The sequence below is a fragment of the Hyla sarda genome, chromosome 1 (genome assembly GCF_029499605.1).
Source record: "Hyla sarda isolate aHylSar1 chromosome 1, aHylSar1.hap1, whole genome shotgun sequence".
Taxonomy (NCBI): Eukaryota; Metazoa; Chordata; class Amphibia; order Anura; family Hylidae; genus Hyla; species Hyla sarda.
In genome coordinates, this window is record NC_079189.1 from 218,735,322 (window position 1) to 218,747,724 (window position 12,403).

Below are 12,403 nucleotides of genomic sequence, written 5' to 3' on the forward strand. Positions count from 1 at the left end.
ACCCTGTTGCACTGTTAGCTGCGAGCCACCTTAATTTAGGGACCTATCGCAACTGCGTCCGCTGCAATGCCTATAACTATATGAGATTTATGATATATTACAAATAGGATATTCTAATAAATCCTGTATAGGCATAGACTTCTAATTCAACAATATGATATAGCTTACTTTCTATATTTTCATTCTACGTTCACCATAGGGGAGTAAATGTTTTTGTGATATTTTTTAGAATAAAAATTCTATGATCTGGTGAATTTTAATATTATTCTTCCTATGTATATCTCAAGGAGAGTTTGTATTGTCAGACAGTTCGAGATCTTTGAAGCAGGAGCCGGATAAAGTCTCCATGGTAACCGCTTTCACCAGGTCCCGTGGGAAAAGCAATGAAGTCAGCAATTAACAGGAAGATGTGGGAGCGATGCCACTCCTGCCTCCGTAACAATCACATTATGGTTACTCCATGCTCAGTGTATCTGGTCTGTGAAACAATTTATACACAGGAACAATGTAAATATATAGATATACAGTAAGAACTAGTCCATTTTATACATCACATAAGGTGGTCATTTAAATCAGTGGTCTCAAACTGTTGCCCTCCAGATGTGGCAAAACTTCAACTCCCAGCATGCCCGGACAGCCGTTGGATGTCTGGGAAGGTACAGTCCTCCTTTGGCATACAAAGCATTACACAAACAACATATTTATGGAACAAAATGGAAGGCTGTCTGGGTATGCTGGATGTTGATGTTTGGCAACAGCTGGAGGCACATTGGTGGGACACACTTATCTAATAGTGATATATTATGTAATTTGTAATCAAATTTACTGAAATTTCTTAGCGAGCCTGCAGAACTGGCTCAATTACGTTTTATTTAATGTAATTTGCGTAAATGTTATGCAAATATCGTAGCCAGCCTGCAGATTAGGATCTTACGTTCTATTTTACGTTATTTGTGTAAAATGTATGAAAATATCTTAGCCTTTCGGGATCTAGTGCAGTCTCTACGTAAAGTGCACAGCAAGCCCGTCATTTACGCTTGTTGTGTAGAGCTGGCCACGCTGACAGCGCAGCAGAGCAGGGCTTTATTGTGCACAGGTGATCACAGCCTATACCGATAGGCTGCGGTCCTGAAACTCCCATACTGTGCGCTCAGCCAATTAGGGCTTAGCACATAACGCAAAGATGAATAGGCATGAGGTGGGAGAAGAGGAGCCGGCACGACAAGTGGCCGGGGGAGGGTAGGTTTCTCACAGCGCATTATGGGTAATAGTGATGTGGCGTCGACCAAGATGGAGGCCCCATAAGGAATAATATGTCGACGCTACACGCATTAGGGGACCAGGGAGCGACTTCTGGTGACAGCATAGCAGCGAAACGGGGAAATCCAGGTAATGGAAGCCAATTAGTAATATGTATAACTTTGTATTTAACGACATTGGAGCTTAACTTGTTCAGCGATGCAGATGTCCTTTAATGGGAAAGGATATTCGTTGGTGACCCTAGATGTAAATTGCTTGGTTTTGTTGGAGATATTCTCAATGGAGATATTTGGTATTGGAGGGTTTTAACCATGGAGTTCTTGATAAAGCACAAAAAGACTATATTATAGTTAACGAACCGGCCCTACCTTTGTTCTATTTTTTGCCCAACGTCTATAAGGACCAAAAGAATCCTCCAGGCTGTCCCATTGTTTCAGGAATCAACTCATTGCCAGCTAACTTGGCACATTATATAGATCAATTATTGCAGAAACACGTTCTCAACCTGAGATCTCACCTACGAGATACCACCGACTTCATTAAACATGTCATTGGAGTACCATGGAAGCATGAATACTGGCTTGTTACAATAGATATCTCATCCTTGTATACGGTAAATGACCACAACCTTGGGATAAGTGCAATATCACACTTCTTGGAACAAGATAGTGTGATGCCTGCAGCTCAAAAGGATTTTATCTTAAAAGGTTTGAAATTTATATTGTCTCATAACTATTTTGAATTCAACTAACAGATCTACTCGCAAGATACAGGCACAGCGATGGGGTCAAAGGTGGCACCAAGTTGCTTCAACCTCTTTGTGGGCCTCTTTGAGAAACAGGTTGTACATCCCTATCCTTCTTTTAAATATTGTCTTTTTTTTTTTTTTTTTTTAAATGATTCATAGATTATATTTTCTTTGTGTGGAGTGGCAGTTTGGAGCAACTGAATGAATTTTTATCTGATCGTAATGCTAATGAATGGGGTCTAAGTTTTAACCAATCCGTTTTTAAGAATCATGTGGAATTTCTGGATGTGACAGTTTTCCATGGTTAGCCGAAGAAACTACAGACAAAGACTATTTTTAAAACTGTAGATAGCAACAGCTATCTAGATTTTACCAGCGCACATTATAAAAAATGGATACCCCACATGCCTCTTGAAAAAGCCACTTAGCTGGTGAAACATTGAGGGGGGGCATAGGTCACTGGTTTGCTGTGTGCTTTTGCCTATGCCAGTGGATCAGGAGCATAGCTAATTAAAATGCTCCCCGCTAAGTGACCATATCTAAAAGAGCCTTTAGAGCCCTCATCATTTTAAAACAAATGGTTAATTGCACACAGTGTTTTTAAATGTGTGTTTTTCATCTTATGATTTTTGACACTAAGCGCACTGTTATTGATATTATTATTTCAAGTGGACCTGACTAATAAAGTCCTTTTAATTGATGGTTGGGACCTTAGGGTAATTTTGGACCACCTCTGGTGGCCTATTGGATTTTGTAGTATATTCACCCTCCAACCATCGGTCTCTTTAAAATAAATTAGGCTCCACAGTGTCTCCTGACATATTACAGAGGTCAATAATTCCAATTTTGGGAGTATTGTTATCACACCCATAGAAGGGATATCCAAGGATGACCACCACTTTTCCACTTTAAAAAGAAGAGAAAACTTCTGGATATACAAGTTGCATACTTTTTAATGAACAAGTTGCCACACGGTTTAAATGAACTGATTGAAAGCTCATTGTGACACGTTGTGCCTCTTCTCTCTTTTTATCCTATTATGAGACTTTTTAATTATGGCTTTAATTATTATTTATTTATTATATTTTTTAATATATTTAGAATGCTAACATATAAACATCCTTTATATGCGATTTCAGCTGCACAAACCATGTAGTGTCTATTTATTTATCTATATCTCATTTTAGCCTTATTTAATAATTTTATTCCTCAATCATACCATGATTGTTTATCATTATTTATGTACTTATTGTTACGCCGAGCGCTCCGGGTCCCCGCTCCTCCCCGGAGCGCTCGCTTCACTCTCCCCGCTGCAGCGCTCCGGTCACATCCTCTGACCCGGGGCGCTGCGATTCCGCTGCCAGCCGGGATGCGATTCGCGATGCGGGTAGCGCCCGCTCGCGATGCGCACCCCGGCTCCCGTACCTGACTCGCTCTCCGTCTGTCCTGTCCCGGCGCGCGCGGCCCCGCTCCCTAGGGCGCGCGCGCGCCGGGTCTCTGCGATTTAAAGGGCCACTGCGCCGCTGATTGGCGCAGTGGTTCCAATTAGTGTGTTCACCTGTGCACTTCCCTATATCACCTCACTTCCCCTGCACTCCCTTGCCGGATCTTGTTGCCATTGTGCCAGTGAAAGCGTTCCTTGTGTGTTCCTAGCCTGTGTTCCAGATCTTCTGCCGTTGCCCCTGACTACGATCCTTGCTGCCTGCCCCGACCTTCTGCTACGTCCGACCTTGCTTCTGCCTACTCCCTTGTACCGCGCCTATCTTCAGCAGCCAGAGAGGTGAGCCGTTGCTAGTGGATACGACCTGGTCACTACCGCCGCAGCAAGACCATCCCGCTTTGCGGCGGGCTCTGGTGAAAACCAGTAGTGGCTTAGAACCGGTCCACTAGCACGGTCCACGCCAATCCCTCTCTGGCACAGAGGATCCACTACCTGCCAGCCGGCATCGTGACAGTAGATCCGGCCATGGATCCCGCTGAAGTTCCTCTGCCAGTTGTCGCTGACCTCACCACGGTGGTCGCCCAGCAGTCACAACAGATAGCGCAACAAGGCCAACAGCTGTCTCAACTGACCGTTATGCTACAACAGTTACTACCACAGCTTCAGCAGTCATCTCCTCCGCCAGCTCCTGCACCTCCTCCGCAGCGAGGGGCCGCTCCTGGGCTACGCCTATCCTTGCCGGATAAATTTGATGGGGACTCTAAGTTTTGCCGTGGCTTTCTTTCCCAATGTTCCCTGCATCTGGAGATGATGTCGGACCTGTTTCCCACTGAAAGGTCTAAGGTGGCTTTCGTAGTCAGCCTTCTGTCCGGAAAAGCCCTGTCATGGGCCACACCGCTCTGGGACCGCAATGACCCCGTCACTGCCTCTGTACACTCCTTCTTCTCGGAAATCCGAAGTGTCTTTGAGGAACCTGCCCGAGCCTCTTCTGCTGAGACTGCCCTGTTGAACCTGGTCCAGGGTAATTCTTCCGTTGGCGAGTATGCCGTACAATTCCGTACTCTTGCTTCAGAATTGTCCTGGAATAATGAGGCCCTCTGCGCGACCTTCAAAAAAGGCCTATCCAGCAACATTAAAGATGTTCTGGCCGCACGAGAAATTCCTGCTAATCTACATGAACTTATTCACCTAGCCACTCGCATTGACATGCGTTTTTCCGAAAGGCGTCAGGAACTCCGCCAAGATATGGACTCTGTTCGCACGAGGCGTTTCTTCTCCTCGGCTCCTCTCTCCTCTGGTCCCCTGCAATCTGTTCCTGTGCCTCCCGCCGTGGAGGCTATGCAGGTCGACCGGTCTCGCCTGACACCTCAAGAGAGGACACGACGCCGTATGGAGAACCTCTGCCTGTACTGTGCTAGTACCGAACACTTCCTGAGGGATTGTCCTATCCGTCCTCCCCGCCTGGAAAGACGTACGCTGACTCCGCACAAAGGTGAGACAGTCCTTGATGTCTACTCTGCTTCTCCACGTCTTACTGTGCCTGTGCGGTTGTCTGCCTCTGCCTTCTCCTTCTCTACTGTGGCCTTCTTGGACTCTGGATCTGCAGGAAATTTTATTTTGGCCTCCCTCGTCAACAGGTTCAACATCCCGGTGACCAGTCTCGCCAGACCCCTCTACATCAATTGTGTAAATAATGAAAGATTGGACTGTACCATACGTTTCCGCACGGAGCCCCTTCTTATGAGCATCGGATCTCATCACGAGAGGATTGAACTTTTGGTCCTCCCCAATTGCACCTCGGAAATTCTCCTTGGACTTCCCTGGCTTCAACTTCATTCCCCAACCCTGGATTGGTCCACTGGGGAGATCAAGAGTTGGGGGGCCTCCTGTTCCAAGAACTGTCTAAAACCGGTTCCCAGTAACCCTTGCCGTAACTCTGTGGTTCCTTCAGTAACCGGTCTTCCTAAGGCCTATATGGACTTCGCGGATGTTTTCTGCAAAAAACAAGCTGAGACTCTACCTCCTCACAGGCCTTATGATTGTCCTATCGACCTCCTCCCGGGCACTACTCCACCCCGGGGCAGAATTTATCCTCTCTCTGCCCCAGAGACTCTTGCCATGTCTGAATACGTCCAGGAGAATCTAAAAAAGGGCTTTATCCGTAAATCCTCCTCTCCTGCCGGAGCCGGATTTTTCTTTGTGTCCAAAAAAGATGGCTCCCTACGTCCTTGCATTGACTACCGCGGTCTTAATAAAATCACGGTTAAGAACCGCTACCCCTTACCCCTCATCTCTGAACTCTTTGATCGCCTCCAAGGTGCCCACATCTTTACTAAATTGGACTTAAGAGGCGCCTATAACCTCATCCGCATCAGAGAGGGGGATGAGTGGAAAACGGCATTTAACACCAGAGATGGACACTTTGAGTATCTGGTCATGCCCTTTGGCCTGTGCAACGCCCCTGCCGTCTTCCAAGACTTTGTCAATGAAATTTTTCGTGATCTGTTATACTCCTGTGTTGTTGTATATCTGGACGATATCCTAATTTTTTCTGCCAATCTAGAAGAACACCGCCAGCATGTCCGTATGGTTCTTCAGAGACTTCGTGACAATCAACTCTATGCCAAAATTGAGAAATGTCTGTTTGAATGCCAATCTCTTCCTTTTCTAGGATATTTGGTCTCTGGCCAGGGACTACAGATGGATCCAGACAAACTCTCTGCCGTCTTAGATTGGCCACGCCCCTCCGGACTCCGTGCTATCCAACGCTTTTTGGGGTTCGCCAATTATTACAGGCAATTTATTCCACATTTTTCTACCATTGTGGCTCCTATCGTGGCTTTAACCAAAAAAAATGCTGATCCCAAGTCCTGGCCTCCTCAAGCAGAAGACGCCTTTAAACGACTCAAGTCTGCCTTTTCTTCGGCTCCCGTCCTCTCCAGACCTGACCCTTCCAAACCCTTCCTATTGGAGGTTGATGCCTCCTCAGTGGGAGCTGGAGCTGTTCTTCTACAAAAAAATTCTTCCGGGCATGCTGTCACTTGTGGTTTTTTCTCTAGGACCTTCTCTCCAGCGGAGAGGAACTACTCCATCGGGGATCGAGAGCTTCTAGCCATTAAATGAGCACTTGAGGAATGGAGGCATCTGCTGGAGGGATCAAGTTTTCCTGTTATTATCTACACCGACCACAAGAACCTCTCCTACCTCCAGTCTGCCCAACGGCTGAATCCTCGCCAGGCCCGGTGGTCTCTGTTCTTTGCCCGATTTAATTTTGAGATTCACTTTCGTCCTGCCGATAAGAACATTAGGGCCGATGCTCTCTCTCGTTCCTCGGATGCCTCAGAAGTTGAACTCTCTCCGCATCACATCATTCCACCTGACTGCCTGATCTCCACTTCTCCTGCCTCCATCAGGCAGACTCCTCCAGGAAAGACCTTTGTTTCTCCACGCCAACGCCTCGGAATCCTCAAATGGGGTCACTCCTCCCATCTCGCAGGTCATGCGGGCATCAAGAAATCTGTGCAACTCATCTCCCGCTTCTATTGGTGGCCGACTCTGGAGACGGATGTTGTGGACTTTGTGCGAGCCTGCACTATCTGTGCCCGGGATAAGACTCCTCGCCAGAAGCCCGCTGGTTTTCTTCATCCTCTGCCTGTCCCCGAAAAGCCTTGGTCTCTGATTGGTATGGATTTTATTACTGATTTACCCCCTTCCCGTGGCAACACTGTTATTTGGGTGGTCGTTGATCGATTCTCCAAAATGGCACATTTCATCCCTCTTCCTGGTCTTCCTTCTGCGCCTCAGTTGGCTAAACAATTTTTTGTACACATTTTTCGTCTTCACGGGTTGCCTACGCAGATTGTCTCGGATAGAGGCGTCCAATTCGTGTCTAAATTCTGGAGGGCTCTCTGTAAACAACTCAAGATTAAATTAAATTTTTCTTCTGCATATCATCCCCAGTCCAATGGACAAGTAGAAAGAATTAACCAGATCTTGGGTGATTATTTGCGACATTTTGTTTCCTCCCGCCAGGATGACTGGGCAGATCTCCTCCCATGGGCCGAATTCTCGTATAACTTTAGGGTCTCTGAATCTTCCTCCAAATCCCCATTTTTCGTGGTGTACGGCCGTCACCCTCTTCCCCCCCTCCCTACTCCCTTGCCCTCTGGTCTGCCCGCTGTGGATGAAATTTCTCGTGACCTTTCCATCATATGGAGAGAGACCCAAAATTCTCTCTTACAGGCTTCATCACGCATGAAGAAGTTCGCGGATAAGAAAAGAAGAGCTCCTCCCGTTTTTTCCCCTGGAGACAAGGTATGGCTCTCCGCTAAATATGTCCGCTTCCGTGTCCCTAGCTACAAGTTGGGACCACGCTATCTTGGTCCTTTCAAAATTTTGTGTCAAATTAATCCTGTCTCTTATAAACTTCTTCTTCCTCCTTCTCTTCGTATCCCTAATGCCTTTCACGTCTCTCTTCTCAAACCACTCATCCTCAACCGTTTTTCTCCCAAATCTGTTCCTCCCACTCCTGTTTCCGGCTCCTCGGACATCTTCTCTGTCAAAGAAATCTTAGCTTCCAAAAAGGTCAGAGGGAAAACTTTTTTTTTAGTGGACTGGGAGGGTTGTGGTCCTGAAGAGAGATCCTGGGAACCTGAGGACAACATCCTAGACAAAAGTCTGCTCCTCAGGTTCTCAGGCTCTAAGAAGAGGGGGAGACCCAAGGGGGGGGGTACTGTTACGCCGAGCGCTCCGGGTCCCCGCTCCTCCCCGGAGCGCTCGCTTCACTCTCCCCGCTGCAGCGCTCCGGTCACATCCTCTGACCCGGGGCGCTGCGATTCCGCTGCCAGCCGGGATGCGATTCGCGATGCGGGTAGCGCCCGCTCGCGATGCGCACCCCGGCTCCCGTACCTGACTCGCTCTCCGTCTGTCCTGTCCCGGCGCGCGCGGCCCCGCTCCCTAGGGCGCGCGCGCGCCGGGTCTCTGCGATTTAAAGGGCCACTGCGCCGCTGATTGGCGCAGTGGTTCCAATTAGTGTGTTCACCTGTGCACTTCCCTATATCACCTCACTTCCCCTGCACTCCCTTGCCGGATCTTGTTGCCATTGTGCCAGTGAAAGCGTTCCTTGTGTGTTCCTAGCCTGTGTTCCAGACCTTCTGCCGTTGCCCCTGACTACGATCCTTGCTGCCTGCCCCGACCTTCTGCTACGTCCGACCTTGCTTCTGCCTACTCCCTTGTACCGCGCCTATCTTCAGCAGCCAGAGAGGTGAGCCGTTGCTAGTGGATACGACCTGGTCACTACCGCCGCAGCAAGACCATCCCGCTTTGCGGCGGGCTCTGGTGAAAACCAGTAGTGGCTTAGAACCGGTCCACTAGCACGGTCCACGCCAATCCCTCTCTGGCACAGAGGATCCACTACCTGCCAGCCGGCATCGTGACACTTATCCCTTGGTCATACTATGATTATTTATTTATTAATTAATTATTTTAGCTGCATATCCAACCGCACATTTATTTTCATTCACCCTTTGTTTTATTCTAATAAATGTTATCTATATTATGTGGATGTGTTTCATATCCCCCATTTGGCCTTTGCGATACCTACCTGCTATTACATGCACTATTTAGTTACTACAAACCGCTAATGCAGTGTATATTCTCTCTCCACAGTGTGCTGCTTGTCCTCCAGCGCTCTGTTTGGATTCAGACTGCACCACGTGACTTCAGTCCTGGCGATGCGTACCTAGCAACTAACAGGTCTTGCATGATCTTCTCTCCTATTGGCCGGATGGTGTCACGTGGCCTCCGATCAAAACAGAGCAGAGCGATGTGCTCTGTGCTGCGATCGCTGACACTGGTTCAGACAGTGGAATACTATGAACTCTTGTGTTTTTGTTTAAATACATTGATCCTCGCTCCCGTGCGATAGTAATATGCAGTGTGACTGTTTACATCTGTCTCCAGCGATCCTCGCTTTCACACAGCACTGCCGACTCACGGCATGAACGAGCATGCTGTGACCTTAAGTCTCTATGAACATTCTCTGATGTTTATACCTATTATATGTTTCTTTTATATGTAAGCTATTTATAATATAATATGCTTTCATTTACTATTGCCTTTTTATTAATTTTCTGGTGTTTGTCATAGGTTGTGTGGGGCAGGGTAACTCCACCCACCTGTAATCTGGCACCCATTTTGTTATATAAGTATCTTGTTTGTGTAATGCTTTGTATGCCAATCTGAAGAAGGAGGACTGTACCCCCGAAATGCGTCATTGGTCTCTGACTTTAAATAAACATAGTGCCTATTGGTTCTTCTTTAGGAACGTATTGGAACCCTGATTCATCAGGAAGAAAGCCATGCTTTGGTGTTGAAACATGTGGAATGTAGTAGTATATACAAATTTTAGTTGCACCACTATCCAATAGAATCATAAGAGCAGAGTCCATAATATACTCGCTCACGGCTATTGCCATTAGTTAGTGCTATTTCAGCACTAATATCCTAACCCTACTAGGATCGGTTAAAAAAGTGATTAATGTTGGATCCCAACGAAGGGGACTAATCCTACATATACACAATGAATAGGGTCTGGATTTGTAAATTAGTGCATGGATAGTGGATGCATTTTTTAACCCACTTTCACTTAATTTTTAAAAAGAAAAATATTAAAAGTTACTTTTATGGTGGAGGGACCCATGAGGGATTAGTGCCCTTTGGGCACCTTTGTTGTGGTTGCTATAGTGTACCCTCCCCTCCATCTGGGGCAATTATTTTGGTTGTTTATATTAGGTATTACATGAGGCGCGGTCCCTCGTTTTTTCCATTTTTAAGGTAATGCTACTATTATCTTATGGTAGTATTCTCACCCAGAAGCACTGCTGAAGTATATCTTCCTAATATAGTGTTGTATGGGGGCACAAATTGTAAGGTTCCATTACTATAGAGCCATAGGGATTTTGTGTGCCATTGTACAAACTCCATGTGCATAAAACCTAAGATTGTAAATTACAGGATGGGTGCTTTATAGTAGCACATCATTAGTAATAAATGTGGTTAGTGTAATGATATTTTTGGTGCAAGTACAATGTTATTCTTCAAACCACACTTAATCAAAACTATTATAGTCAAAAGTTTTATAAAATGATAGGTAGATAACTAAGTTAAAAGCCTTGAAATTCATTCTACATCTGAAAGGTGTTGTGATACTATTGATCTCCTTTCCGGAATATATAGTCTGTATTAGTATGTGCCATTTGTCATAGCACATTTAGCTTCCTAATTTTTCATTAACCACTTAAGGATGCAGGGTGTACCTGTACACCCTGCGCCCACTCCCGTGATATAACGAGGGGTCACGCACTGACCCCCCATAATATCGAGTCGGTCCCGGCACCTAGCAATGGCCGGGACCCTTGGCTAATAACGGACATCACCGATCGCGGTGATGTCCGGTAATAACCCCTTAGATGTGGCAATCAAAGTTGATCACCGCTTCTAAAATATTAAAAAATGCTTCCCGGTAGATCAGTCGGGCTGATTGGGATCACCGTGGTAAAACTGTCAATTGATTGCTCCATGCTTGAGATCCAGTCTGGAGCAATCGAGCACCGATAACACTGATCAATGCTGTGCTATGGTATAGCATTGATCAGATTATGCAATCAAGGCATTGCATATTATAGTCCCTGTGGGGGCTATAAAAGTGTAAAAAAAATAAATAAAAAAAAGTGCAAGAAAAGAGTTAATAAATGTGATTCGACCCCTTCCCTAATAAAATATTGAATTACTCCCTTTTTCCCATTTAAAATTTTTTTTTAATAAAAATAAATATAAACATGTGTGGTATCACTGCGTGCGTAAATGTCCGAACTATGAAAATATATAATTAATTAAACCGCATTTTCAATGGTGTACACATAAAAAAAATCCAAAGTTCAAAAATAATATGTTTTTGGTAACTTTTTGTACCATAAAAAAAATTGATAAAAGGCGATAAAGTGCCATCAAAACAAACATGGTACTAATAAAAGCTTCAGATCACAGCGCAAAAAAATTAGCCCTCATACATCCCTGTATGCGGAAAAATAAAAAAAAGTTATAGGGGTTGGAAGAGGACATTTTTAAATTAATTAGTTTTCGTGCATGTAGTTTTGATTTTTACCAGAAGTGAAACAAAATCAAACCTATATAAGTAGGGTATCATTTTAATCAGTAGACCTACAGAATAAAGATAAGGTGTAATTTTTACCGAAAAATGCACTGCATGGAAACGGAAGCCCCCAAAAGTTACAAAATGGCGTTTTTTTTGTTTCGCTGTAGGTTTTTGGGTAAAATGACTGATGTCATTACAAAGTACCATTGGTGGCACAAAAAACATAATATAGGCCTGTAGGTGCAAAATTGAAAGGGTTATAAGTCCAGTTTTTATTTTGATGTGTACACAAAGAACATGGGTGCATTAAAGGCGTAAGGTACCCATACACCTAACAGTAAAGTTGATCAAGACATCCTATTTCAGCCAAAATCATACGTTGTATTAGTTGATCAATGACTTGTCATTTTCAAAAAATGAAGATGGCCAAATTTGAAATTTCTGTCCAATGGTTACTAGTCAACAAATGCTCATACTGCCAAAGTACCTTCCCAGAATGTTCTCAGAAGTCTCTTTAGCCTTTTTGTATCCCCATGTTTTGTAATAGCATATTTTCCCTTTAATAGGAAATTAACAATTCCATAGAAACATTTGAATAATAGATCTTCTATCTTTTAAGTATTGTTTACAAATATAAAACTTATCAACATCTATACAATAAATAATTGTGACTGGACGGGGGAGCACTCACGAAGTCCACTCACGGTTACGGTGCCAAGGATATCTTTATTCAGGTGCAGGTTACAAAATCAGCCGGACGCCAGGTTCCTGTTACAGGGGTTAGCAGCTTTCACACCCG

The 12,403-nt window shown here is 45.0% G+C and overlaps 1 long non-coding RNA gene across 1 annotated transcript; it reads left to right on the forward strand.

The window, feature by feature from the left end:
* The first annotated feature begins 359 nt into the window (after window positions 1-359).
* LOC130304204 (uncharacterized) lies at window positions 360-10,228 on the forward strand. The gene is made up of 3 exons (XR_008854002.1): window positions 360-507; window positions 2,015-2,101; window positions 9,117-10,228. It is a non-coding gene; the product is annotated as an uncharacterized LOC130304204 (long non-coding RNA).
* The last annotated feature ends 2,175 nt before the right edge of the window (window positions 10,229-12,403 follow it).